Consider the following 27657-nt stretch of genomic DNA (forward strand, 5'->3'; position numbering starts at 1 on the left):
CTGTGCTGGGTTTAGCTCGCGCTGGAGCAAGGCCGCCATTTTGAAGGAAGTCAGGTCAGCGCTCTAGGCATTATTTGCACCAGCTATTTAAAACCGATGCCAGCGCGAGCACGCAGTGGACGCGCGCAGCGGGCGAACCGCTGGCGCGCCATAGGCGCGCCTACGGCAAGCCCGTCTGCGCCCGTCTGCGCACGGCCCGTGCTACGCGCTAGTTCCCCTGTCCGTTGCTCGCTGGAATCAACGAGGCGCCAGATATATTCAAGTGAGTCACTGCATGGTCTTAACATTGGGGAGAATAATCCCCGGTGTAGATGCATTTTTCCAGACATAAAACCCATTTCAGATAACATTACATGCCCACATTGTAGAACTTCGATTCAGCTATATGGCTCCAAGCGGGCAAACAATATAAAGATCAAAAACAGGACAGCAAAAAGAAACGCTGTTAAATGTCTTTTACTAAACGCCAGATCCCTGGTAAAACATAGTATTTAATGTGCCCACCTTATTAAAAATGAAACAATTAAGATCGCCTTCATAACGGAGTCATGGACAGACGAGGCCTCTGGGCCAGATATTGTGAAAGCCACACCCCCTGGGTATATCTGCCACACACATAATAGATTAAACAAGAAGGGTGGTGGGCTAGCAATAATCTACCAAGACTCCATAAAAGCCACATTCAATAGTTCCACTAACTCAGAGTGCGAGGCTTTGTATTGTTGCTTTCTCTTTTCTCACCAATACTCGTTCAAAGGCACTCTTGTTTATAGGCCTCCCGGCTCCAAAGCCGGGTTCTTATCACAGGCCGGTATTTGGGTGGAAAATGAATTAGGATCAAGCTCATATTCGATCCTAGGAGATTTAAATTTTCACCTAGAAGCCGAGGAAGACCCGGATACGATTAAGCTCATTGATCTCTTGAAGACGATCGATCTAAAACAATTAGTTGAGGGGCCCACACACAAGGCTGGCCATACCTTGGATTGCATTTTTTCTAATAATGCACAAGTTACTTTTAGTGAAACGCTTTCGGTGACTTGGTCAGACCACAAAATAGTAAAATTTTTTGTATTACCTCCAATGCAAGGTGTAATCAAAACTATGGTCAGTCATACGGAGTATCGTCCTTGGAAAAAAGTGAAGGCAGACGATTTAACTAATCGTCTTGTAAACACCTTTCCCACTATTCCCATAGACTTGGACGCTGCAGTCCTTAACTATTCCAGGTGGTTGAACTCAGCATGCAACGAACTGGCCCCTAAGAAAGTTCGTCACAATTTTAGAGTTCGACCATCATCACCATGGTATACGCAAGAACTAAGAGAACATAAACGGTGCTGTAAACAACTAGAAAGAACATGGCGAAGCAAATACGATATACAAGACAAAAACCTTTATAAAATTTGCTTGAACCATTATAAGCAACTTATCCTCAAAACTAAACAAGAGTTTTATTCTTCTAAAATCAATGAGGCAAGAAATTCAACTAAAGAACTATTTAAAACGGTCAAAACTCTTGCTGACCCTATCCTTCCCCCGATAGAAGCCAGCCAAGAACTCTGTGAGAAAATAGCTAATTTTTTCTATGAGAAAGTTGCTACTATCCTCTCTACTTTTACCCACTCCTTAAATGATACAGCTATACCAGGGTCGGTAGATGCTCACGGCTTTGATAACAAAAACGAGATGTTTCACAATTTTACACCCATCTCCATTACTGAGGTTCATAAACTCTTGGAGACTACTAAATCTGGTTCCCCCATGGATCCCTGCCCCTTATCAGTACTTAAGCTAGCCTCAGAACCAGTCTCAGAAATCCTTACGTCCATCATTAATTCTATCTTCGCAAATGGATATTTCCCCTTAAATTGGAAATCAGCTTCCATTCTTCCACTATTAAAAAAGCCAAAGTTGGATCCCTTGGAACCAAATAATTTTAGACCAATATCCAGGCTCCCACTACCTGCTAAGATAATTGAAAAAATAATGAACATACAACTTAGTAGATTTTTGGAAGATGGCCAGCTATTGGATCCCACACAGTATGGTTTCAGAGCAGGACACAGCACTGAATCTGCGCTGCTTAAATCAACTGAGGAAGTTAGAACTATTTTGGATCAGGGAGGAAAAGCGGCAATGATTATGTTGGATCTGTCTGCGGCCTTTGACACGGTCCATCACGGTTTATTGATGGACCGGTTATTTGATATTGGAGTCAAAGGGAATGCTTGGAGGCTGATTAAGTCTTTTCTAGCGAACAGAACACAAGCAGTCACGCTGGGAGACTTTACGGCCAAGGCCTTCTCCTTACCATGTGGAGTCCCACAGGGATCTTCCATCAGTCCCACACTCTTGAATGTTTATGTAAAACATTTGGCACCCCTGGTCGAATCCTTTGGGTTCAACCTCACCTCTTATGTAGACGACACTCAGATAATGTTCTCCATTTTTCCTGGAGGACTTTCAAACATAGCAGTAGATTTTAAGGAGTGTATGTTGGCAGTAGGCAGCTGGATGACCCAGATTTGCCTCAAGCTAAACTCCAATAAAACTGAGGTGGTTTTGTTCGGAAACGACCCAAACTTCTGGACTCCAAGTTGGTGGCCAGATTCTTTGGGGCCACTTCCAACACCCTGTAGAAAAGTTAAGAATTTGGGCATTATCATCGATAACAAACTCCTGTTTAAGGACCAAGTCAACACAGTAGTCTCATCTACATCACTTATTCTGCGATCCTGAAAAAGATACTGCAGCTTCTCCCCAAAGAGTCTCAAAGGATGGTTATCTCTGCCTTGGCGTTATCAAAACTAGACTACTGTAATAGCCTTTATTTTAACATTCAGGAGGGATTACAGAGAAAACTACAGCTACTGCAAAACGCAGCGGCAAGACTGATATCCGGTATTCCTAAATATGCATCTATCTCCGCGGCGATTAAAAAATTGCATTGGCTGACGGTAAATAAAAGAGTACTGTTTAAAGCTATGATGAGGCACTTTCAATGGTACGCACCTGAAAGAAACCTGTGGTCTTCAGAGGCTAATCTAGTTTCAGTCCCCAGGATAAAAAAAGCTAACTGGGGTGGGCGAAGCTTTCTAGCAAAAGCAACCAAGGCCTGGAACGCACTGCCTCCATGCCTTAGACACATATCTAACCATCTGGAATTCAGGAAGGCACTTAAAACCAGTCTTTTTGCACTTTAAATTTCTTTCCCAGTCTCAGACTTAGGACGGACTTCTTCGCAATAGCGCCAGGACACCTTCGGGTATTAGCCGCGCTCTATAAAACTGTATAACATAACATAACACAACGGCAGCCCAGGCTCGTGTGGGCAGGGGTGGTGGGAGTGGAGGCAGGCGGAGGCGAGAACCTGACCAACCAGCTGAAGGGACCAGTATGTCACAAATAGACAACATCATGGACGCATACCGGCGTGACACCAGGGAGTTCAGCCAGGTAGTGGTGACCCTCACAGAGATGAAGAACCAGCAGGCAGAGCAACACGCCAGTCAACAAGAACACCAAGGACGGATGAAGGCAAGACTGGTTGAGCTCCTGGCGGTGCAAAGGGACATAAGCCATTCACTCCGTCGGATCGCCGACAACATGGGTGTTAGAATCCGGGTTCTCTGGTTGGCACAGGTAGGTACTTGTGACAAGCAGGGAACCTTTCCTCTAGTCAGGGTAAGGGGTTACACTCCTAAAAAAATCTTTGCTCACCCTCTAGGTAGCTTGGCGCGAGCAGACAAGGCTTATCTCAGAGCGTTATAGGTTAAGCATTTGTGAACACATACAGTAACCAAGTGACAACACTACAAATGGACACCACACAGGTTTTTATATTAAAAATAAGGATTCTTTATATAGAGTTACCACAAGACCATTAAACGACAAAAATACACAATACTGTTACTTTAGATGGTAGACGTTTGCTTAGTTCTCTTAAGTTCTTAAATGCGACACTTTAAGTCAATGTACCTTTGATGCGACATGCAGGGCAACGAAAGTGTTGCAACGATGCTGATGCGATTAAGTTTTTGGTGCAAAGAAATAAAGACGTGAAGATCTCCCAGATGCGTTACGCTTCTCCGATGTTGCGAGAAGACTCGTCTCGATGCGTCGGCTGCAGCGGCGTCACCCCTTTACGCGATGCGATGACAGCGGCCTTGGCAGCGGCACTCTTCTCTGACATTTGCGAGACGCTTCCGCTCGATGCGATGCTGCAGCGGCGTCACCCCTTTACTCGATGCGACGACAGCAGCTCCGATGGCGGCACGCTTCTCCGTGGATGCGAGGCGCTTTTCCTGATGCGGTGCAATGCGACAACTACGATGGCTGCGATGGCGACACGCTTCTTCCTCGATGCGAGACTCTTCTCTTGATGCGGTGCAATGCGTCAGCTACGATGGCTGCGATGGTGACACGCTTCTTCGGCGTTGCGAGACACTTCCGGAATGATGCGAGACGCTTCCGCTCGATGCGATGCTGCAGTGGCGACACCCTTTGCGAGATGCGACGACAATAGCTCCGACGGTGACACGCTTCTCCTTCTTGAGTCGCGCTTCCAGCTCCTTGCGACACGCAGTCCCTCAGAAGGCCCAACAACAGCAGCAGGCACTTCCAAAGAACTCTGGGGAGCTGGGAGGTGAAGTCCACTGGTCCTGGGACTTCGTTCAGGAGGCAAGCACAGCACAAGCCCTTGGAGATCTTTTAAGCACAAGTTGAAATAAAATCTTTGTAGTCTTTTCTCCTCTCATTTCAGCAGCATGGGAACCACTGCAGGCCAATCCCCCAGGTCAGGGACAGTACTCCTCCTTACAGCTTTCCCGGTTCCTTCTCCTCAGGCAGAGGTTCTTCTTGTCAAGCAGGATCTAATTTCTTGGGAGCAGGGTCCCAATACTTATACCCCTAATTCCTTTGTTTCTCTGGGGTAGAGGGGCCTTTGCCCAGTGCAAACCAGTTCTTGAGCACTTTGTTGACATGACTCTGCCTTTCTATTCAGGGTGCAGGGCAGAGACATCAGCCGCTCCACAGGAGGTGGAGCCAGCATTGTGGTGGCAGAGCACAGCCCTATTCAGAGTCCAGGTGCACTCCTCCCACCCATCTGGATGTCACTCTCTCTATTCACCACCAGGCTACCTAGCCCTGCCCCTCTGGGTTTCCCCAGCCCTGTCACTCCCACAAACCAGACAGGCAGATACACATCATAGCAGAGGAAGGCTGAAATGATTAGGCAAGCAAATACCAACTTTCTAAAAGTGGTATTTGCAAACACAGAATATTAAAATAAACTTTACTAAAAGATGTATTTTATTATTCTGAGTTCAGGCATACTAAACTCGAATTACTACCATGTTCCCTGGGGCTGTTAGGATCATAGGATGTAACAATTCTAACAGCCCATTCTGGCCTATGGAGAACAGGTAGCCTTACAATAGTGAAAAACGAAAATGGCTGTAATTCACTATTAGGACATGCCACACACATCAGGGCTTGTCCTACCTTATGCTTGCAATGCACCCTGCCCTTGGGCCTACCATAGGGGTGACTAATATGAAGTTAAGGGAAGGTTTAGGGAGTGGGAAGTGGGTGCACTTGCCCAGTCAGCATGACAGTACCAGACTGCACGCAGGTTCTGCAATGGTAGACCTTAGACACATTTTACTAGGCCGCTTCTGTGGGTGGCACAACCAGTGCTGCAAGCCCACCAAAAGCATTTGTATTTACAAGCCCTGGGCACTCCTGGTGCACTTTACTGGGGTCTGACAGTAAACCAAATAAGCCAATCATGGAATCCAACCAACATATACATTTTACATAGGGAGAGCATATGCACCTTAGCACTGAACAGCAGTGGTAAAGTGCCCAGAGTCATAGAACAGCCAACAACAGGTCAGAAAAAATACAGGAGGAAGGTAAAAATTTCAGGGATGACCCTGCAAAAAGGGCCAAGTCCAACAATAGGCAACCCTCCCTGTGGCACCAGGCGAAGACCACCACCAGCCACAGGAAGGGAGGAGGAGGAGGATTCATCCAACGGATCGTCCCAAGCATCGTCAAGGCCTGCATCTGCGGGTCCCCGGAGGAAGGTGGGTGGTCCACGGAAAAGACCGTGAGAGGAAGCGGACCATCCACATCTCCCAGGTCACCTGGCGTGGCACCTGGCCTCCATGTGCGACAGCATCACCTCATTGACTGACATCATCTGCCACATGGATTTTCTGGTCACATTCTGACCAATGATGTCAAACACTGTGGCCTGGACTCTGATGACTTCAAATGCCAAGGATTCCATCTGCCCCTGTGAACTTGGATTCTATGGCCACTGTATTGCACCTTTTTCTGTGCACAAAACACGCCCCAGACCTATAATAAAAACATTTTTAATTGTAATTTGATGTTGCAGTCATTTAGCATGAGTCCACAACATACGTGTGGGGATATGTCAAAGTATGCCTGAGTGTGCAACTAATACACTTGGATCTGAGTCCGGTCGAGGACAAACATGGGTCACAATGTATCACCAAATACAGACATGGAGCCCAATACTCACCCATGATGGCCTCATGCTGCTGAGGGGGGGCTTGCAATACTGCTCAGACAGACCAATTTGGCAGAGTATCATGAAGGTGTAGAGGTCATGGGTCATGTTGAGGTGCCCGGGGAGGGAGTCCCAGGTCTATTTGGCGAGGTAGGAGAACTATCTCCTGCATGCAGTTGTTCTGTGGATGTGATAAATGGTGGACAGGGCAAGGTGGGCTGCACGGAGTTGGGCCAACGGGGTGTTGGATGACAGACGTCCAAGGTCGGTTTTGGGTCTGGGGTTGTGGACTGCCTCCTGAGTGTGGTTGAGGAGTCTGAAGGTCATCCTGCAGCAGACAGTGAGCCATTGTAGCTATCTCAGGTGGACGGTGATGTGGCTGGGGTGGGGGATGTTGAAGATGAGGTGTGCGGATGCACCCTGGATGTGGGCAACTTCTCCTGCAGCTTTGCTGTTGTTCTTCCGTAGAGGGCGTTGCTGTAGTTGACCCGGCTGGTGTCGTGGACCGGGGGGACGGTCTGTCTTGCCTTGGAGTGGATCTATCTGTGGATCATTTGCAGCTTGCGGAGGGTGTTGCAGCATGAGGTACAGATGGTGTTGAGTTGCATGGTAATTGTGAGCGATGAGTCCATGATGAACACCAGCTTGCGTGGGTGGCCACTGGGTGATGGTGCGGTGCCCAGGCCGGTGGGACACAAGGAGCTGACCCAGCTGTAAGGGGACAATCCTCAGATGATGACCTCAGTCCTGTCCAAGTCCAGCCTCAGGTGGCTGATGGTCAGCCATTCGTCAACGGATCTCATGCCTTCTTGAAGGTTGGATCTGGCAATGGCTGGGTCTTTGGTGAGTTTGAGGAGCAGCTGGGTGTCAATGGCATATACGAGATGATGATGAGGTTGTGTGCGCATGTGATGGTGGAGAGGGGGGTCATGGAGACATTGAAGATCATCACGCTGAGAGATTAGCCCTGGGGCATGGGCCACATGACCCCAGTGTACTACATGCTGCAGGGTGGAGGCCGACTCCCTGGGCCTTGCTCTGGATGATGAGCTACTTGTTGATTTAATCCTGGGCCCTCCTCTGGATACCAGTGTTGGAGATGTGTGAGCTGACAGTGTGGTAGCACATGGTGTAGAATGCCGTTGAGAGGTCAAGGGGGGTGGTCTCACCATTGTTGAGCAGGGCTAAGTTGTCATTGGTGGTGGCAATGATGACGGTTGCAGTGGTGTGATTACTGTGGAAGATGTTCTGGTGCCGGTTGCCTGGAGCTGTTTGCGCGGAGGAAGTTTGTCAGTTGCTCGTTGAGTGTCTTCCTGATGACATTTGCTGGGTAGGGAAGCAGGGTGATGTTCCAGGAGATCCTGCTGTACTGCCGTCTGTTGTTGAAGAAGGTCCTGGGTCTCTGCATGCCTCCAGCTCCCATGGAATGTGGGAATGTGGGAAACTCAAATGAGACATTCAGGACGCCCTGGACGTGGGCTTCAAGGATGGGGAATGATGTGGATGAGATGTTGTATGGGAAGGGGGACCTGATGGAGAGCCAGAGTGGATGGTGCACATGAGCCAGGTGGTGTATTTGTTGCTGACGGGAGTTCAAACCTGAGGGGGGTTTGTCCCGCCGATAATAGTGCTGTCTGCCTCTGTGTGCCAAGGCATGCGTGTATGGCCATGAGCTTGCAGTGGTAGAAAGTTGCAAGGGATGTGATCTGCCTTGCAAGGGTGAGGTGTCTTTTGGATGGAGATCTGCTGTCAGTTCACTCACACTGCTGATGAGCTCCTTGATGTTGTGGGTTTTGGTGCCTCGGCCCTATCTGAAGGATCTCCACTTGTCCTTGCTGATGATATGGTGATGGCTGTGTGTGGCGTTTTCCTGGGCTGTAAGGTAAATGAAGGTACTTTGTGTTGCAAGTTTTGCACAAGAGTCCGGCTAGATCTGTATGAGTCCAGTAGGTCTGCCTTGTCCCAGGTGGCTTAACTGTTGTTGTGCTTCGCAGGAAAGTCCGTCAATGTGGCAAGATTGTTGGATCAGTAGCTGATCCAGTGTGTGAGGTTGCAGGGTGTGGCGGTGGTGTTGGTTCGACTGTCCCACACAGCTTGTCTGTGGTGACTTACATCAAGCATCTTTGGGGGATCGGTAGCGGGGTGTGGGGCAGTGTGTTACTTGTCGGAGACGTGGATGCAAATGTTGATGGACCAATGGTGGATGGTGGTGTGGTTCTCCTCCAGCAAGAAGTTACTGGCCCCCAGCCACATGTAGCCTGTGGAGGTGAGGGCGTGCGTGCAGATGTACGTGTTGATGGCTTTGCGGAATTGTGGATGTAGGCCTGGAGATCTGTTGATGAGTGTTACTCTGAGGGTTGCCAGGGGGTTGGAGCAAAACCGGTTTTGTGGCTCTGAGGGTGTACTTGGGAATAAATTGCAATTCATCCTCCGGGATTGTTGTTGCCGTCCCTGCGGTTGATCTTGTATCCGTCTGACATGTCAATGAAGAAGTTGTGTGCTGAGGATGCTTTTGACCAGGTTACTGTCATGAAGGTGATGTGTGGGGCTGTTGTGTTGAGGAGGTAACAGAGTCCAATGGCGTGCTTGTGGACGGAGCGGGTGAGGAGTAGGAGGCACATGACCTGGTTGTTCTGACATGGTCTGGTAGGCGGGGCAGCACTGTGTAGGCAGTTGGAGTTGCACACTCAGCATGCGAAGGTGTCGTCTGTGCGCTTAGGGGTTGCCTGATAGCAGGCGGTTGATTGTCTGGAGGACATTGCTTGGAGGGTGGCTGCAGCATGAGCCTGTTGTGTGACGTGGGTCATGCAAGGACCATAGGGTCGTGTACTGTGCACGTTGCAGGCGCAGACGGTCCTGCCTTTGGCACGGCGTTGGTGCAACAGTGGCACAGACAAGCTGCTGGCTGCATTTAGAATGGGTGGAGGGGGAAGGGAGGAGCCTTTTGTAGGCGTGTGGATTGCAGAATCAGGGCACTCAGGTGAGGCAACAGCAGGCGGAAGGGGTGAGAAACTAGGCAAAAAGTCGCACACAAAGACAAGGAGGTCAGAAAGGCACAGTGCAACAGGTGTATGTAAAGGAAGGAGTGTCAGGTTACTCATGGGTCACTCAGAGAAAATGTATGAACAATCAGCAAAAATGACGGCCACAGGATCAGGCAACAAAAAGCGGAGCTTCGCACAGGAGACACACCGTCAGCAGGCGTTCACGTCCCGTTGTGGGGAGCAACCTGCACAAATACACACACAGACAGGTACTTCATGCACAATACATATTATTAGCCATGAAGAGCTGCATGCATGTTGCCGAAGTACACATACACCCATATGTTCAATCTTTGACAATTATGCCATAGATGACTCACGCAAACTGGCAGGAGATCTGCAGTGACAGAGATGAGGCACTTCGGATTGTGCTGAACACCTTTATTACACAAACTCACACTAAGGGAAATGCATCCATACGAACAGACTCACAGGTCAGTTGACAGAACATGTGAGACATACGCTGGACCCCCCCTTCACAACACTGATGTAGTAAATCCCAATGAAGCGGCACACAAGTTAAGGGGATGAGCCTAACACATCCTGCTGCACACGGAGAGGCTGCAATTCACAATAGAGCCTGTTGTTGTGATGTCCCACACTATGTCCACCAGTAGCATCCGCAATGTTTCAGAGGCAAGGTTTACGCACATTGATGCCTACATCAGACGCCACACTCCACTACAGATGACTGTTAAGAAGGGTGAATATCATGTCATGGGAGTTATGCTACATGTTACATGCTCCATGGTGAGAAGACATGTATGCATGGTACCACAACATGCACAGAAGCAGTCCCCACACATTCCCAACCCGTACCACCACCAAAAAGCCTTGCTGCTATCCTTACCCAAACTGACATTTTCACATGTCCGTGCATGGCACGCTGATTCAGCACACGTTGTAATCCTCATGAGGAATAGCAGGAGGACAAAGATGACACGAGCAGACAACAGGCGCAAAAACCTGGGAATGACAGACACACAAGAAGTCACCTAAAACAAATCTCGCCGCACACATGGTCAGTTACGAAACATGAACAATGTTGGACACATGCAAATTTAAAAGAAAGTCTCTCCGCAAAACTGTGTGGCATGACATCATCGAGTGTCACATCAGTACACACATCAAAGTCACTTTGCATTCATTCAGCTGGACACACACATTGCAACACATGCCACTCAATGCTATAAACTTGCACACTCATACCCAGTGACTCACCATTATGAGAAGAAGTTGCATATGAGCTGACTCTGGATATCATCCTCCTCCTCCTCATCACTTGCCTCGTGACCAAGCCCTGGATCCTCCACGGGTGGATGTTCCTGCTCATCAGGATCAAGGATGAGTGGCACTGCCTTCTTAACGGCCATGTTGTGCAGCATGTAGCACACAATGAAGATTTTGCACACCTTCTCCGGTGCATATGGGAGGGACCCGCCTGTCTTGTCAAGGCACCGGAATCGGCTCTTAAGGAGTCCAAACGTCCTCTCAATCACTCGCCTGGTCTGCCCGTGTGCATTGTTGTACCGGTGATCTGCAGCTGTTCTCGGGTTACGGAGAGGTGTCATTAGCCATGGCATGTTGGGATATCCAGAGTCCCCTACATGGAAACATCATGTAAATAAGTGGGTCAGGAGATGCCGTAAGAGCCAAAGATACCACAACACACAGGACAAACAGAGTATACCCACCAACAAGACATGCTCGTTCGTTGTGCAGCCGCAGCATCAGTTGTGGCACCCTGCTACGCCTCATGATGTAGGCATCGTGTGCTGATCCTGGAAAACGTGCACAGACATGGGAAATCAGCATGTTAGCAAGACACACCACAAGGGCATTTATTGAGTGGTAATGTTTACGGTTGCGATAGGCTTGCTCTTGTGTCTGTGGTGGTACCAAAGCCACATGTGTCCCATCAATAGACCCAGTGACATGGTGCATCCCTCCCAGGGCATAGAAATCACCCTTGACATCTGTCAACTCCTCAGGAGTTGGAAATTTGATGAATTCATCAAGGTGCTCCAACAGGATACCTGTGTCGCGGTTGGAGGTGTGGTGCCAGCTTGTCTGTCAAGTCCTCAATCAACTGTTGAGTGAATCTGTAACGTCGGATGGAGGCACGTTCCCTCATGGCAGCCAAGTCTGGCATTGGTCTTGGGACAGGCGATGCCCTGCAAGACATTGTTAGGAATAATGAAGATTGAGAGTCTGCCAACATCAATGTCAATGAACATAGCACATGCTGAACTGCTACAAAACATCAGGTAACTATGGAGTCTGGTGTGTGCAATACATCCAGGACACATATGCCAGCTTGCTGGCACTCCGACGAAAAGCCAGATACACTTGTTGATTGTCAAGTCTACATGACATGCCCTGAAATGAGCTGGGGGCAAGTCTGAGTGAACAGCCAGAGATATCACCGGAGTGACACACATCCACATAGCTGCATTGGAAGGATGTCATCTCATCCAGACAGTTGACTGCAAGGCGCATGCACAGGTCACATGGAATGTCAAATGTACATATGACACACATTGCGATGAAAGGGTACGCGTGACAACAATTAAACACAGCCATTCAGACGACGCAGACATGTATGCCTGGGAAAATATGATGTCCTATGCACACAGACCCTACAGCCGTGGGAATCCACATGTGGCATGGTGTGCGTAGATGTGTGCCATGCCCATCTCCACACATACCCATGTTGGATGCACCAACAGCAGATGCAGTTGACGGAACACTAACAGCAAGCTCATGGGAACACATGACACACACCTGACTTAGTCACATAGGGGCACGCTGATCGTGACATGTCAGTTGATAGAGTGTCCCTGTCCCTGGCCTCAGGAGACAGGTGCGGGTGTTGATGACTGTGCCATCCCACTGCTGCTGTGCATGACACAGTTGGACTACAGACACACATGTGTCAAGTGTCAAGGTGATGTGTGCCACATAGTGCCCCATCACACATGACATGTGTACACAGGTCATCACACATCAATTGTGCAACTAGATGAGAGGACCTGTGCAATATCACTGGCTGACACACCTAGGGCCTGCAAATGAAAGTATGCAATGACAAGTACTTTATGGACATCCTTGTGCGACTCGTAGCGCTCCATTCCTGGCATGTGTACGCCTGTATTACCATTGTAAGCGTGTGAAATGCACCGTACACCCACAATCATCGCGTGTGTACGCTTCGTTTCACTATAGTACTTGTGCCGTAGGGGTACGTGTGAAACGCACCGTGCACCCGCAATCATCGCGTGTGTACGCTTCGTTTCACTATAGTACTTGTGCCGTAGGGGTACGTGTGAAACGCACCGTACACCCGCAATCATCGCGTGTGTACGCTTCGTCTCACCATTGTACTTGTGCCGTAGGGGCACGTGTGAAACGCACCGTAGACCCGCAATCATCGCGTGTGTACGCTTCGTTTCACTATAGTACTTGGGCTGTAGGGGTACGTGTGAAATGCACCGTACACCCGCAATCATCGCGTGTGTACGCTTCGTTTCACCATTGTACTTGTGCCGTAGGGATACGTGTGAAACACACCGTACACCCGCAATCATCGCGTGTGTATGCTTCGTTTCACTATAGTACTTGTGCCGTAGGGGTATGTGTGAAATGCACCGTACACCCGCAATCATCGCGTGTGTACGCTTCATTTCACCATTGTACTTGTGCCGTAGGGGTACGTGTGAAACGCACCGTACACCTGCAATAATCGCGTGTGTACCCTTCGTTTCACTATAGTACTTGTGCCATAGGGGTATGTGTGAAACGCACCGTACACCCGCAATCATCGCGTGTGTATGCTTCGTTTCACTATAGTACTTGTGCCATAGGGGTACGTGTGAAACGCACCGTACACCCGCAATCATCACGTGTGTACGCTTTGTTTCACCATTGTACTTGTGCCGTCGGGGTACGTGTGAAACACACCGTACACCCGCAATCATCGCGTGTGTATGCTTCGTTTCACTATAGTACTTGTGCCATAGGGGTACGTGTGAAACGCACCGTACACCCGCAATAATCGCGTGTGTACGCTTCGTTTCACCATTGTACTTGTGCCGTAGGGGCGCCTGTGAAACACATCGTACACCCGCAATCATCGCGTGTGTACGCTTCGTTTCACCATTGTACTTGTGCCGTAGGGGTACGTGTGAAACGCAACGTACACCCGCAATCATCACGTGTGTACGCTTCGTTTCACTATTGTACTTGTGCCATAGGAGTACGTGTGAAACGCACCATACCTGTGTGTGGATTTGAAAATTACACAGGGGACGCATAAAGGACAAGTACTAGGCCCTAAATGCATGCTGGTTGTCATGGATACTGAGTTTTCAGTTGAAATGTGTCCATCAGGTGTCCTGGAACAGTCAGTTGGCCACAAAATACAATGTTGCAAAGTGGTTGTTTACTTGACATGATGCTCAAAATTTGAATGATGCGAATGCGTGTCATAGGTGTATGTTTAAAGGGATTGGAGTAAACGTACGATGCAAATGTGTCTGACCAATCACTATGTACTCCTAAAAATGAATGCCCCTCAGCAAGACAGATATAAGGCAGCCAGAACCCATGAGAGGGCACTTGCCTGCACAACTTTTGAGTCGACCACACTGCTGCTGTCTCTGCTTCCTCTGGACCATGTCACGTACTGTGGAGAGGGCCCAGCCATTCACCCTGGAGGAGAATGAGGAGTTGCTGGCCTGCCTCCTCCCACAGTACACCAAGCTGTATGGGAGACCAGGGAAGCAGGTGAGTGCTGACTCCACTACCTTTGCCTATGCACCTGTTGTGTGACTGTCAATATTGTGTCCAGGTGGGACAGACATGCAATTTTGTTTAGAGTGGGTCCTGGGGGGGGGGGGGGACATGCTGATGTCTCTCATGCAGAGCATGATGTAGTTCCTGTGTGCACTCCTCACTTGCATTGTGCTTACTATGACTTTCACTGCATAGTGCATGACACATTCAGCCTGGCAAATCCTTGGTGGCTTTTTTTCCTATTGTCCTGAGGTGATTCAGTGGTCCCCCCGGCGTGACAGGTGACTGTAACCACAGATGTGTATGAGTTGAGTGGACCTGTGGTGAGAGTGTCCAAATGATGTGTACGACCTCATGGACATTGATGTGTGCGAATGTTCCTTGTCATGTGGGTGAGTGTCTATGTGAAGTGTTGCACCACAGCTGCATGGAGGAGGCAGCAGGTCTACCCATCTGATGTGACAAGTAAGCCGTGCTGTGTGTCTGACTTGCAGAGCTAGCACGACACCTGAGACACCCCACTGGCAAGTGGGGTGCAGAGTGAGGGTTGTATCCGCTGTTGTCAATGACAGGCGAGTGATCTGTGCCTGGGTGTGTCTGTCTAGTCTGCTGAGAGTGTGTCAGTGGAGTGGGACATGTGACTGCTTGACACGTGCTGGCCATCAGCCTACTCTTGCATGTGCTGCACAGTGTGTGCCATGATCAGTGAGTGTGTCGCACCCCTCATGCCACCTGTTGACTTTCAATGCCATGTAGTGCATTGGGGCTTGCACACAGGCCAATTTCTTATTGTGAATGATGCAATTCCTTTCAGCATCCTATGCCCTGTTCAACATTTAAAAGATGTTCAACTGTGTGTCTCTGGGACATGGAGCAGGTGTATTGATGTTGTGTCACTTTGTCATCCTGACAGGTAACTGCCTACAAGAAGGGGGAGATCTGGCGGGACATCGTCAGGGCCGTGAGATCTGCGGGGGAGCCTAGTCGGAGCCTGCCACAGGTCCGCAAAAGGTGGCAGGGCATCCGGTGCTGGACCCGGCAGATCGCCCGGGTCCAGCTGGGGATCGACTGTCCTCGCCCCCACAGCGGGCACCGACGCCTGACCCCCCACATGAGCCGTGTCCTGGCGGTGGTATTCCCTGACCTCGATAGGCAGTTACAGGAGAGACTGCAGCAACAAGGGGGTAGGTACATGACTGTTTGTTGTGTTATGTGTCAACAGCTTTTGGAAGTGCTCTGTAGCCTGGATACACTCCCAAAGTTTATATGTGCAGTGCATTTTCTGTTCCCCAATGTCAACTGGTGCTCTTTTTCATCCCTTCCCCTCCTTGAGATGTGTCCCCTGTTCTGTGTGTAATCACATTTGCACATGGTCATCTAGGGTTCCAGTAAATCTAAGTGCACATTGCTTTATGCATCATGTGGGAGGGTGGTCTGTGACTTGTGTTGGTACCTTGCCTGTGCCATGACCTGTGCACTATGTTTGGGGTCCATATTTGTTGGCACTGATGATGATTCTCAACATAGGAGTGTGAGGTTTCAACTGAACACCCTTGCAGCATGCATGACCAATGTTGTGGCCTCAGACATGATGTGCATGAGTGGGAGATATGCATAGTGCCATGACGGTTGTTCATGGTACAGTCAGCTCATTCCAGGAACACGGAGCAGTGTGCCCACTACAGTCCCCTGAGACACCCTGGCCTCCTAATCATGTGTGTCATCCATCACTGTGCACATTCTCTGTGGGTTCAGCATAGGTCTGCCTCTGTGGCATTGTTCCCTGGTCTAGTTTATATTTTTCTAATGTGTGCTACATGTGTCCACTGGACAGGGATACACCATTTTGCTTGTGCATACTCACACTGGGCAGTGCCTGTGTGGCTATTCACAACAATCTGTTGCTGGTTGTTAGTCACAAATATGTGTTGACAGCCCCAGGAGGTGAGGTTGTGTAAATCTAGCAATTTTTGCAGCAGTTTTTGTTACCCTCAATAAGAGGTGTCACTTCTTGATCTGTATCAATAACATTGACTCAGGTATGGGTGGTTGTGCGGGAGAGGCCTACATGGGCACCCCTGATGTTTCCTTGCCAGGTCTGACCTGTGTGTGAGAATTGGCTGTACACAGAATCACCCTGCAGTGCCCCTGTGATGCTGGCCAGTGCTTAATGTTTGTGCTTTGCAGCCTGTGTCATTTTTTTCAAAAACATGATTCCTGCTAATACATTTTTTGCACCTGTGTGTGGTTCAGATGCAACACAGTTTGGACTTTGTGTGCTGACATCTGTGTGGACATTCTGGCTTGCCATGAGGGTGTCTCCACAGTACATCTATGCTTTTTAACAACCCAATTGCAGGCCCAGTAGCGTATGCATTGTCCTGGGTGTGGACATTGGTGCCACTCCAGATGACAGGCAGTAGGTCATATGTGTAGCCAACTGTGTAATCAGGTGACGGATGGCCATGTGACAACTGACATAATTCAAGTTGTTACTCTAAAACAATTGTACCTTGGCACTCACAGCACTTGTCAACAGTTCTTCATGTTTTAAATGTGGTAATTTGATGATTTGTGTTGAGAACACTGATGTGCCTACATGAAAGATGTCTCCCAAGGAAGTGCACAACAAACGACATTTCGACTTTCATGGAACACGCTGGCACCTTTGCAAAGAAGCAAAGAAGAGAATTAAATGTTGTTGCAGATTTTCCATATACATGTTCCCACAGTGGTCTTGATTTTGTGAGACTCCTTTGTTGTTGGTGATACAAACTAACAAGTCTGAAGACATCAAGACCTCCATGGGCCCATGTATATGGACTTTCTGCAACACCATTCATTTCTAACAGTGGCTTCTTAGAAAAGGTGCCAGCTTCTTCAATTACAGTGTAAATGTAGTTTTGTGTGCACTGCCTTGTGAGACATATTTCATGCAGGCACATGGGTGTTCTTTTCACAAAATGGCGAATTGGCACATTCAAAACATGTCGATTGTGTAAAGTATTGTGAGTCCCAAGGTACCAAGATGTTTTCGCTTTGTGTTCCAAAGTACTTACAGGTCTCTGAGTGTGGTGACACCTTGAGTATTGAGGTGTGTCAGTTTACGTTGGGTTCACCACTACTGTTTCTTTCAGGGTAAACAAGAGGTGGCATGACTTCATTGTATTGCTGTGCTCACCGGTTCAGAGACACTAGCTTCTCAGTGTATTTCTCATTCAAGTTGTGGCCTGGTGTGTTCTTTTTTTCCTTGTGTCCAAGTGGCATAGTGGGTCTACCAACTGGGCAGTACAGGGCTTACATATGTGCGGAGTAATCTAGCTGTTACTCATGATGCATTGCCTGATATGCACTGTGACCAATTGTTTTTGTGCTCATGTGTCAGATGTATACAGGTGACTGATACATTTCGGTTTCTTCTGCTTGCCCACAGCATCATCATCCGCAACGGAGGGAGACACCTGCACGGACTTGGAGGAGGGACCCAGCGACAGTGCCACCAGTGCTGTAGAGTCAGAAGGAGCCAGTGGCACGGAGGGTGAGGGGAGTCAGTCAGAGGACCTGTCTGAACACGATACCAGCTACGACGCCGACGGGTCCGACGCTGACCTCCTCGAGGAGGCGGAGGCTGCAACACCATCTGGCAGCATCCCCACATCTGTCCCCGCCTCCTCCGTTACCATCTCTGCCCTCCCAGTTGCTCCCGTCCCTTCTGTCCGTGCAGAGGCCCAACATGTCTCCTTCGGCCCAGGCACCGCACCCCCTGTCCCGGTCACCCCTGCTGCCCTCAGTGAAGAGTTTGTGGACATACTGCGGCAGTTGCAGGTTGGGCAGGCATCGGTGCTGAATGTCCTCCATGGACACACTAAACTGCTCACACAGATGGTGTCATTCATGGAGGGCATGTCAGCAACGATGTCTGACCAACGCAGAATTCTGCGGTCCATGGACTCTTCCCTGATGGCAGCTGTTACTCTCCTGCAGCGCTCCGTACCCCCCTACACCAGACCCACCCACACTTCCCTCTCCCATGCCTGTCCAACGCACCCCACCAGACACAGGCAGTACACCCCCAAATAAGGTAAAGCGCACACCTCCTGGCACGCACACTCAGGGGAATGTAGGCTCACCCACAGGGTCTGGGGACAGACGACATACACGCAGCAACAGTCGCAGTCTGCAGTCCTCACATCCCTGTTCCTCCAAAACCACTCCGCTTGGCTCCCCTGCCAAACGCTCACCCAAGAAGATCTTTATGGGTGAGCTGGACCACGCCACCACTGAGTGACCACCCCAAAAGCAGGCGAGGAAGTCCCCGGGCATGGGAATTGAGTCCCCCATCATGTCGACCCCCTCCCCCAAGAGCGCTGCACCCCATCCCTCACCCACCACACCCTCTGCACCCACCCCCATATCTCTGTCCACTGCTGGGAGTCCTCTGCACCCAGCCCCATGTCTCTGTCCACTGCTGGGAGTCCTCTGCACCCACCTCCATATGTCTGGACACTGCTGGTATTCATCTGCACACACACTTCATATTGCAGGCCACTGCTGGGAGTCCTCTGCACCCACCCCCATGGCTCTGCTCACTGCTGGGAGCCCTCTGCACCCACCCCCATGGCTCTGTCAACTGCTGGGAGTCCTCTGTACCCACCCCCATATGCCTGGACACTGCTGGTATTCATCTGCACCCACCCCTCATATTGCAGGCCACTGCTGGGAGTCCTCTGCACCCACCCCCATATGTCTTGGCACTGCTGGTATTCATCTGCACCCACCCCTCATATTGCAGGCCACTGCTGGGAGTCCTCTGCACCCACCCCCTTATGTCTGGACACTGCTGGTATTCATCTGCACCAACCCCTCATATTGCAGGCCACTGCTGGGAGTCCTCTGCACCCATCCCCATATGTCTGGACACTGCTGGTATTCATCTGCACCCACCCCTCATATTGCAGGCCACTGCTGGGAGTCCTCTGCACCCACCCCCATTTGTCTGAACACTGCTGGTATTCATCTGCACCCACCCCTCATATTGCAGGCCACTGCTGGGAGTCCTCTGCACCCACCCCCATATCTCTGTCCACTGCTGGGAGTCCTCTGCACCCACCCCCATGTCTCTGTCCACTGCTGGGAGTCCTCTGCATCCACCCCCATGTCTCTGTCCACTGCTGGGAGTCCTCTGCACCCACCCCCATATGTATGGACACTGCTGGTATTCATCTGCACACACACCCCATATTGCAGGCCACTGCTGGGAGTCCTCTGCACTCACCCCCATGTCTCTGTCCACTGCTGGGAGTCCTCTGCACCCACCCTTATGTCTCTGTCCACTGCTGGGAGTCCTGTGCACCCACCCCCATATGTCTGGACACTCCTGGTATTCATCTGCACACACACCTCATATTGCAGGCCACTGCTGGGAGTCTTCTCCACCCACCCCCATGTCTCTGTCCACTGCTGGGAGTCCTTTGCACCCACCCCCATGTCTCTGTCCACTGCTGGGAGTCCTGTGCACCCACCCCCATATGTCTGGACACTGCTGGTATTGATCTGCAGCCACCCCCATATGGCTGGCCACTGCTGGGAATCCTCTGCACCCACCCACCCAACTACCCGCCCCCTTGGAGCAGTACACTGCTGGCCTGGACCTACACACACACCAATATAAAGGTAACATGCAGGGCCAGTCCGTAAGCCCACATTCCTGGCATGCGTACGCCTCGTATCCCAAATGTACTGGTGCCGTAGGAGTACATGTGCAACGCTGTGCCCACGCAGCCATTGCGTGTGTATGGTCCGTATCACTGTTCTACTGGTGCCGTAGGAGTACGTGTGCAACGCACCGTACCCATGCATTCATTGCGTGTGTACGTTCTGTATCACTGTTCTACTGGTGCCGTAGGGGTACGTGTGCAACGCACCGTACCCACGCATTAATTCCGTGTGTACAGTCCGTATCACTGTTCTACTGGTGCCGTAGGAGTACGTGTTCAACGCACCATACCCACGCATTCATTGCGTGTGTACGGTCTGTATCACTGTTCTACTGGTGCCGTAGGGGTACATGTGCAACGCACTGTACCCACGCATTCATTGCGTGTGTACGGTGCGTATCACTGTTCTACTGGTGTCGTAGGAGTACGTGTGCAACGCACCGTACCCACACATTCATTGTGTGTGTACAGTCCGTATCACTGTTCTACTGGTGCCGTAGGGGTACGTGTGCAACGCACCGTACCCACACATTCATTGCGTGTATACGGTCCGTATCACTGTTCTACTGGTGCCGTAGGAGTACATGTGCAACGCACCGTACCCACGCATTCATTGCGTGTGTACGGTCCGTATCACTATTGTACTTGTGCCGTAGGGGTACGTGTGCATCTCACCGTACCCACGCAATCATTGCATGTGTACGGTCCGTATCACTGTTCTACTGGTGCCGTAGGAGTATGTGTGCAATGCACCGTACCCACGTCTTCATTGCGTGTGTACGGTGCGTATCACTATTGTACTTGTGCCGTAGGGGTACGTGTGCAACGCACCGTACACGTCCACTTCCGTTGTTGCGGTACGCAAGGGTTGCTGGCTAGGCCTGGGCTAAAATTTCGTTCCGTTCGCGGAAATTGCGATAATTTGACATTTTTGCGTTCCGCAGAGAGCGCGAAAATGTCAAAATTTCCGCATTCCACAGCTTGGCGATAATTTGTTTCTTGCTCGTGCTGTAAAATAATACATTCTCGCGGGCGCGCGATCGCCTTACCTGAATCCCTGCGTTTGCCGACAAGTTTTCTTGATCCGGTCGCGTTCTCCATGAGATGTTTTATTGTTTTTAGCCATTTGCGCTGTCTCGCGACAGTTCGCGCCCGCAGTGACATCTTGCGTCGCGCGATCACGTCTTTCTTCTCGCGATCATGCACCGCGAGACAACTGAAAACAAGATGGCCGCGCCCGCGAGCAACCACATGGGTAAGTTGGCGATCCGCAACCATGCAGAAAATCTCGCGAACATGCGGGAAAAAAACTTCTACATCTTCGCGACATTTCCGCGTGTTTGCGATCATTTTTAACATTTTTGCAATAATTTGCGAAAGTGGATTTCGCAAATTCCGCCCACCCCTATTGCTGGCCATGCCCCCAAGTGACCAGACCCTGGTGGTAATGTATGGGCTCCATATTATAGGTTTGGCTTTGGGTATGGGGTATGTTTCCTGCCCCTCACCCCCCCGGACCCTGGGTGTTGTTCTCACCTTCTGCGGCGTGTGCGTCGGGTCCAGTGCACCAGGTCGTAGGCTAGGAGGGCCAGGATGACACGTACGATGGGGTTCATGGTGTGTACGTCGCGTACCGGGGCTCCGTTGCTTAGCCGTTCACGTCGGACTCTGCTTTTCCGGCTGTGTTTGGCTCCCGTAAATAAAAGAGCCGTACGGAGTGACGTAGGGACGAATCGTACTTGCTGGACCAGAAACCGCTGCTTGAAAGCGTCCGACGTCGCGTACAAGCTGTTCCGGATCAGAATCGTTTTTTTTTTTACCCGTACGGTGTTTTGTACGAAACGTACGGAAATAGACTTTCTGTACGAATCGTACTTCCTAGATTGTACGGAAAGTTTACCGCGTACGAGTCGTACGGAGAAAACGCTCCGTACAGCGATTTGTACAGCCTTTTTCCAGGATTGGAATCGGCCCCTAAATGTTATGTAAAAAAAAGAGATTTTGTTGGATAGTGAGAGCATAAAAATTACTATTCCTATTCCTGTGAGTGCAACAGTAGGGACAACGTTGGATAGCGTAGGGGTAAAAACTACTATTCCCACTCCAAAGAGTGCAACAGTAGGGAAAGCGTTGGATAGCGTAAGGGTAAAAATTACCATTCCCACTCCAGAGAGTGCAACAGTAGGGAAAGCGTTGGATAGCGTGAGGGTAAAAATTACCATTCCCACTCCAGAGAGTGCAACAGTAGGGAAAGCATTGGATAGCATAGGGGTAAAAATTACTATTCCCACTCCAAAGAGTGCAACAGTAGGGAAAGCGTTAGATAGCGGGAGGGTAAAAATTACTATTCCCACTCCAGTGAGTGCAACAGTAGGGAAAGCGTTGGAGGGCGGGAGGGTAAAAATTACTATTCCCACTCCAGTGAGTGCAACACTAGGGAAAACGTTGGATAGCGGAGGGGTAAAAATTATTATTCCCACTCCAAAGAGTGCAACAGTAGGGAAAGCGTTGGATAGCGGGAGGGTAAAAATTACTATTCCCACTCCAGTGAGTTCAACAGTAGGGAAAGCTTTGGATAGCGGGAAGGTAAAAATTACTATTCCCACTCCAGTGAGTGCAACAGTAGGGAAAACGTTGGATAGTGTAGGGGTAAATAATACTATTCCCACTCCAGTGAGTGCAACAGTAGGGAAATCATTGAATAGTGGGAGGGTAAAAATTACTATTCCCACTCCAGAGAGTGCAACAGTAGGGGAAGCGTTGGATAGCGGGAGGGAAAAATTACTATTCCCACTCCAGTGAGTGCAACAGTAGGGAAAGCGTTGGATAGCATAGGGGTAAAAATTACTATTCCCACTCCAGTGAGTGCAACAGTAGGGAAAGCGTTGGATAGCGTAGGGGTAAAAATTCCTATTCACACTCCAGTCAGTGCAACAGTAGGGAAAGCGTTGGATAGCGTAGGGGTAAAAACTACTATTCCCACTCCAGTGAGTGCAACAGTAGGGAAAACGTTGGATAGCATAGGGGTAAAAATTACTATTCCCACTCCAAAGAGTGCAACAGTAGGGAAAGCGTTGGATAGCGTAGGGGTAAAAATTACTATTCCCACTCCAGTGAGTGCAACAGTAGGGAAAACGTTGGATAGCGTAGGGGTAAAAATTACTATTCCCACTCCAAAGAGTGCAACAGTAGGGAAAGCGTTGGATAGCGTAGGGGTAAAAATTACTATTCCCACTCCAGTGAGTGCAACAGTAGGGAACGCTTTGGATAGCGGGAAGGTAAAAATTACTATTCTCACTCCAGTGAGTGCAACAGTAGGGAAAGCGTTGGATAGCGTGGGGGTAAAAATTAGTATTCCCACTCCAGTGAGTGCAACAATAGGGAAAACGTTGGATAGCGGAGTGGTCAAAATTACTATTCCCACTCCAAAGAATGCAACAGTAGGGAAAGCTTTGGATAGCGGGAGGGTAAAAATTACTATTACCACTCCAGTGAGTGCAACATTAGCGAAAGCGTTGGATAGCAGGAGGGTAAAAATTACTATTCCCACTCCAGTGAGTGCCACAGTAGGGAAAGCGTTGGATAGCGGGAGGGTAAACATGACTATTCCCACTCCTGAGAGTGCAACAGTAGGGAAAGCGTTGGATAGCGGGAAGGTAAAAATTACTATTCCCACTCCAGTGAGTGCAACAGTAGGGAAAGCGTTGGACAGCGTAGGGGTAAAAATTACTATTCCCACTCCAGTGAGTGCAACAGTAGGGAAAACGTTGGATAGTGTAGGGGTAAAAATTACTATTCCCACTCCTTTGAGTGCAACAGTAGGGAAAGCATTGAATAGTGGGAGGGTAAAAATTACTATTCCCACTCCAGAGAGTGCAACAGTAGGGAAAGCGTTGGATAGCAGGAGGGTAAAAATTACTATTCCCACTCCAGAGAGTGCAACAGTAGGGAAACCTTTGGATAGCGGGAAGGTAAAAATTACTATTCCCACTCCAGTGAGTGCAACAGTAGGGAAAACGTTGGATAGCAGAGGGGTACAAATTACTATTCCCACTCCAGAGAGTGCAACAATAGGGAAAGCGTTGGATAGCAGGAAGGTAAAAATTACTATTCCCACTCCAGAGAGTGCAACAGTAGGGAAACATTTGGATAGCGGGAAGGTAAAAATTACTATTCCCACTCCAGTGAGTGCAACACTAGGGAAAACGTTGGATAGCGCAGGGGTAAAAACTACTATTCCCACTCCAAAGAGTGCAACAGTAGGGAAAGCGTTGGATAGCGGGAGGGTAAAAATTACTATTCCCACTCCAGTGAGTGCAACAGTAGGGAAAGTGTTGGATAGCGGGAGGGTAAAAATTACTATTCCCACTCCAGTGAGTGCAACAGTATGGAAAGCGTTGGATAGCATAGGGGTAAAAATTACTATTCCCACTCCAGTGAGTGCCACAGTAGGGAAAACATTGGATAGCGTAGGGGTAAAAATTACTATTCCCACTCCACTCCAGTGAGTGCAACAGTAGGGAAAGCATTGAATAGGGGGAGGGTAAAAATTACTATTCCCACTCCAGAGAGTGCAACAGTAGGGAAAGCGTTGGATAGCGGGAGGGTGAAAATTACTATTCCCACTCCAGAGAGTGCAACAGTAGGGAAAGCTTTGGATAGCGGGAAGGTAAAAATTACTATTCCCACTCCAGTGAGTGCAACAGTAGGGAAAGCGTTGGATAGCGTAGGGGTAAAAATTACTATTCCCACTCCAGTGAGTGCAACAGTAGGGAAAACGTTGGATAGCAGAGGGGTAAAAATTACTATTCCCACTCCAAAGAGTGCAACAGTAGAGAAAGCGTTGGATAGCGGGAGGGTAAAAATTACTATTCCCACTCCAGTGAGTGCAACAGTAGGGAAAGCGTTGGATAGCGGGAGGGTAAACATTACTATTCCCACTCCAGTGAGTGCCACAGTAGGGAAAGCGTTGGATAGCGGGAGGGTAAAAATTACTATTCCCACTCCTGAGAGTGCAACAGTAGGGAAAGCGTTGCATAGCGGGAAGGTAAAAATTACTATTCCCACTCCAGTGAGTGCAACTGTAGGGAAAGCGTTGGATAGCGTAGGGCTAAAAATTACTATTCCCACTCCAGTGAGTGCAACAGTAGGGAAAACGTTGGATAGCGTAGGGGTAAAAATGACTATTCCCACTCCAGTGAGTGCAACAGTAGGGAAAGTATTGAATAGTGTGAAGGTAAAAATACTATTCCCACTCCAGAGCGTGCAACAGTAGGGAAAGCGTTGGATAGCGGCAGGGTAAATATTACTATTCCCACTCCAGAGAGTGCAACAGTAGGGAAAGCTTTGGATAGCGGGAAGGTAAACATGACTATTCCCACTCCTGAGAGTGCAACAGTAGGGAAAGCGTTGGATAGCGGGAAGGTAAAAATTACTATTCCCACTCCAGTGAGTGCAACAGTAGGGAAAACGTTGGATAGCGGAGGGGTAAAAATTACTATTCCCACTCCAAAGAGTGCAACAGTAGGGAAAGCGTTGGATAGCGGGAGGATAAAAATTACTATTCCCACTCCAGTGAGTGCCACAGTAGGGAAAGCGTTGGATAGCGGGAGGGTAAAAATTACTATTCCCACTCCTGAGGGAAAGTAATGATTTAATATTAAAATAAGATTAAATAAATTATCAATACCAATACAAAATTAATTACAAATAATTACCAATTAATAAAAATTAATTACCATTGGAAAAAAATGAATTACCAATGATTAAAAATTAATTACCAATTAATAATCAATTATCAATTAATTATCAGGACATATAAATACAAAATAATATTTACTTTATTACAATTAATTTACTTCCCACCCAATTCCCCTATCAACCCACAACCCGCTCCTATAAATAAAAAATACAATTAACTTAACTATCAATTAATCAATTTATAAAAATGAATTAGCAATGAATAAAAATTAATTACCAATTAATTATCAATTAATTATCAATGCACATAAATGAAATGTAATATTTAATTTATTACAATTAATTTACTTCCCACCCAATTCCCCTATAAACCCACAACCCACTCCCAATTATAAAAAATACAATTAACATTATTATTATCAATTAATCAATTAATAAAAATAATTAGCAATTAATACAAATTAATTAGCAAAGAATAAAAATTAATCACCAATTAATAATTCATTATCAATTAATTATCAATACATATCAATAAAAATTAATATTTAATTTACTATAATTAAATTACTTCCCACCCTATTCCCTTATAAACCCACAACCCACTACGGAATTAAATTACGCAAAAATTAAATTACATAACATTCATTACTTTAAAAAAATTAAACATACATTACAAAAATAATACATAATTTTAACACATATACTACCATACATAACACTAAAAAAAATCGATATTATGGAAATCTATATTTCATACCCCAATTTTGATATTCTGTCCTATCTATATTTTAGTAATTCGATATTCTGTGCTATCTATATTTTAGAGTCGATATTCTGTCCTGTCTATATTTTGGATTCTATATTTTGGTTGTTTACCCCATAGGTGTACCTTGGGCCTACCTTAGGGGTGACTAACATGTAGAAAGGGAAGGTTTAGGGACTGGCAAGTGGGTGCACTTGCCAAGTTGACATGGCAGTCCTGGACTGCACACAGGCTCTGCAATAGCAGGCCTGATCCATATTTTACAAGCTGCTTCTGTGGGTGGTACAGCCAGTAATGAAAGCCCACGAGCAGCATTTGATTTACGGGCCCTGGGCACACATGGTGCACTGTACTAGGGTCTAACAAGTAAATCACATAGTCAATCATGGAATCACTAATCCATTACAACAATTTACAGTAGGGAGCACTTGCACTTTGGCACCAAATAGCCGTTGCAAATTGCCCAAAGCATCTAGACCAGCAAAAACATAGAAAAAACATAGGAGGTAACAGCGAAAAAATGGAAGAGAGACCCACGCCAATGGTGCCAGGTCTAACAGGATTGGAGAGAATTTTCCTTATAAATCTTTCTTATAAATAATGGCGACCTTTCCTACTACTTTACTATGGTGGTCAGCGTGTACAATTGAATATTCTTCTGGATGCGCTAATAATATCCGTGTGTGAAGTCCTCTTTTATCCAGGTTTCTGTAAGAAACAGTTCTTCTGGCTGGGTCTCTTCTAAAAAGGTGAAGAGCTCTAATGTGTGTCTAGGGAGGGACCTGCAGTTGACCAAACAGAGGCTCAATTTTGGTTAGATTCCTTAACCTGAGGCGATTTGATCTTGTATGCCTCTGGCAACAACATAAAAATCATCCAAAGTCATTATTACATGATTTGGAAAGGAAAGAAAAGCCTAAAGGATTGGGGCTATGAACACAATTCTTACCTATTGAGTGATGTCCGTAGGTTTTTTTACCAACATGAACATGCTTCTGGACTTCTGCTTCTGTTACCACTGAGATTGTTAACTGGGTGGTCTTAACCTAATATGTTGTAGCAGTTTCATGCACATGACACAATGAATGCTACAGC

This window comes from Triturus cristatus, chromosome 7 (genome assembly GCF_964204655.1).
Source record: "Triturus cristatus chromosome 7, aTriCri1.1, whole genome shotgun sequence".
Lineage (NCBI taxonomy): Eukaryota > Metazoa > Chordata > Amphibia > Caudata > Salamandridae > Triturus > Triturus cristatus.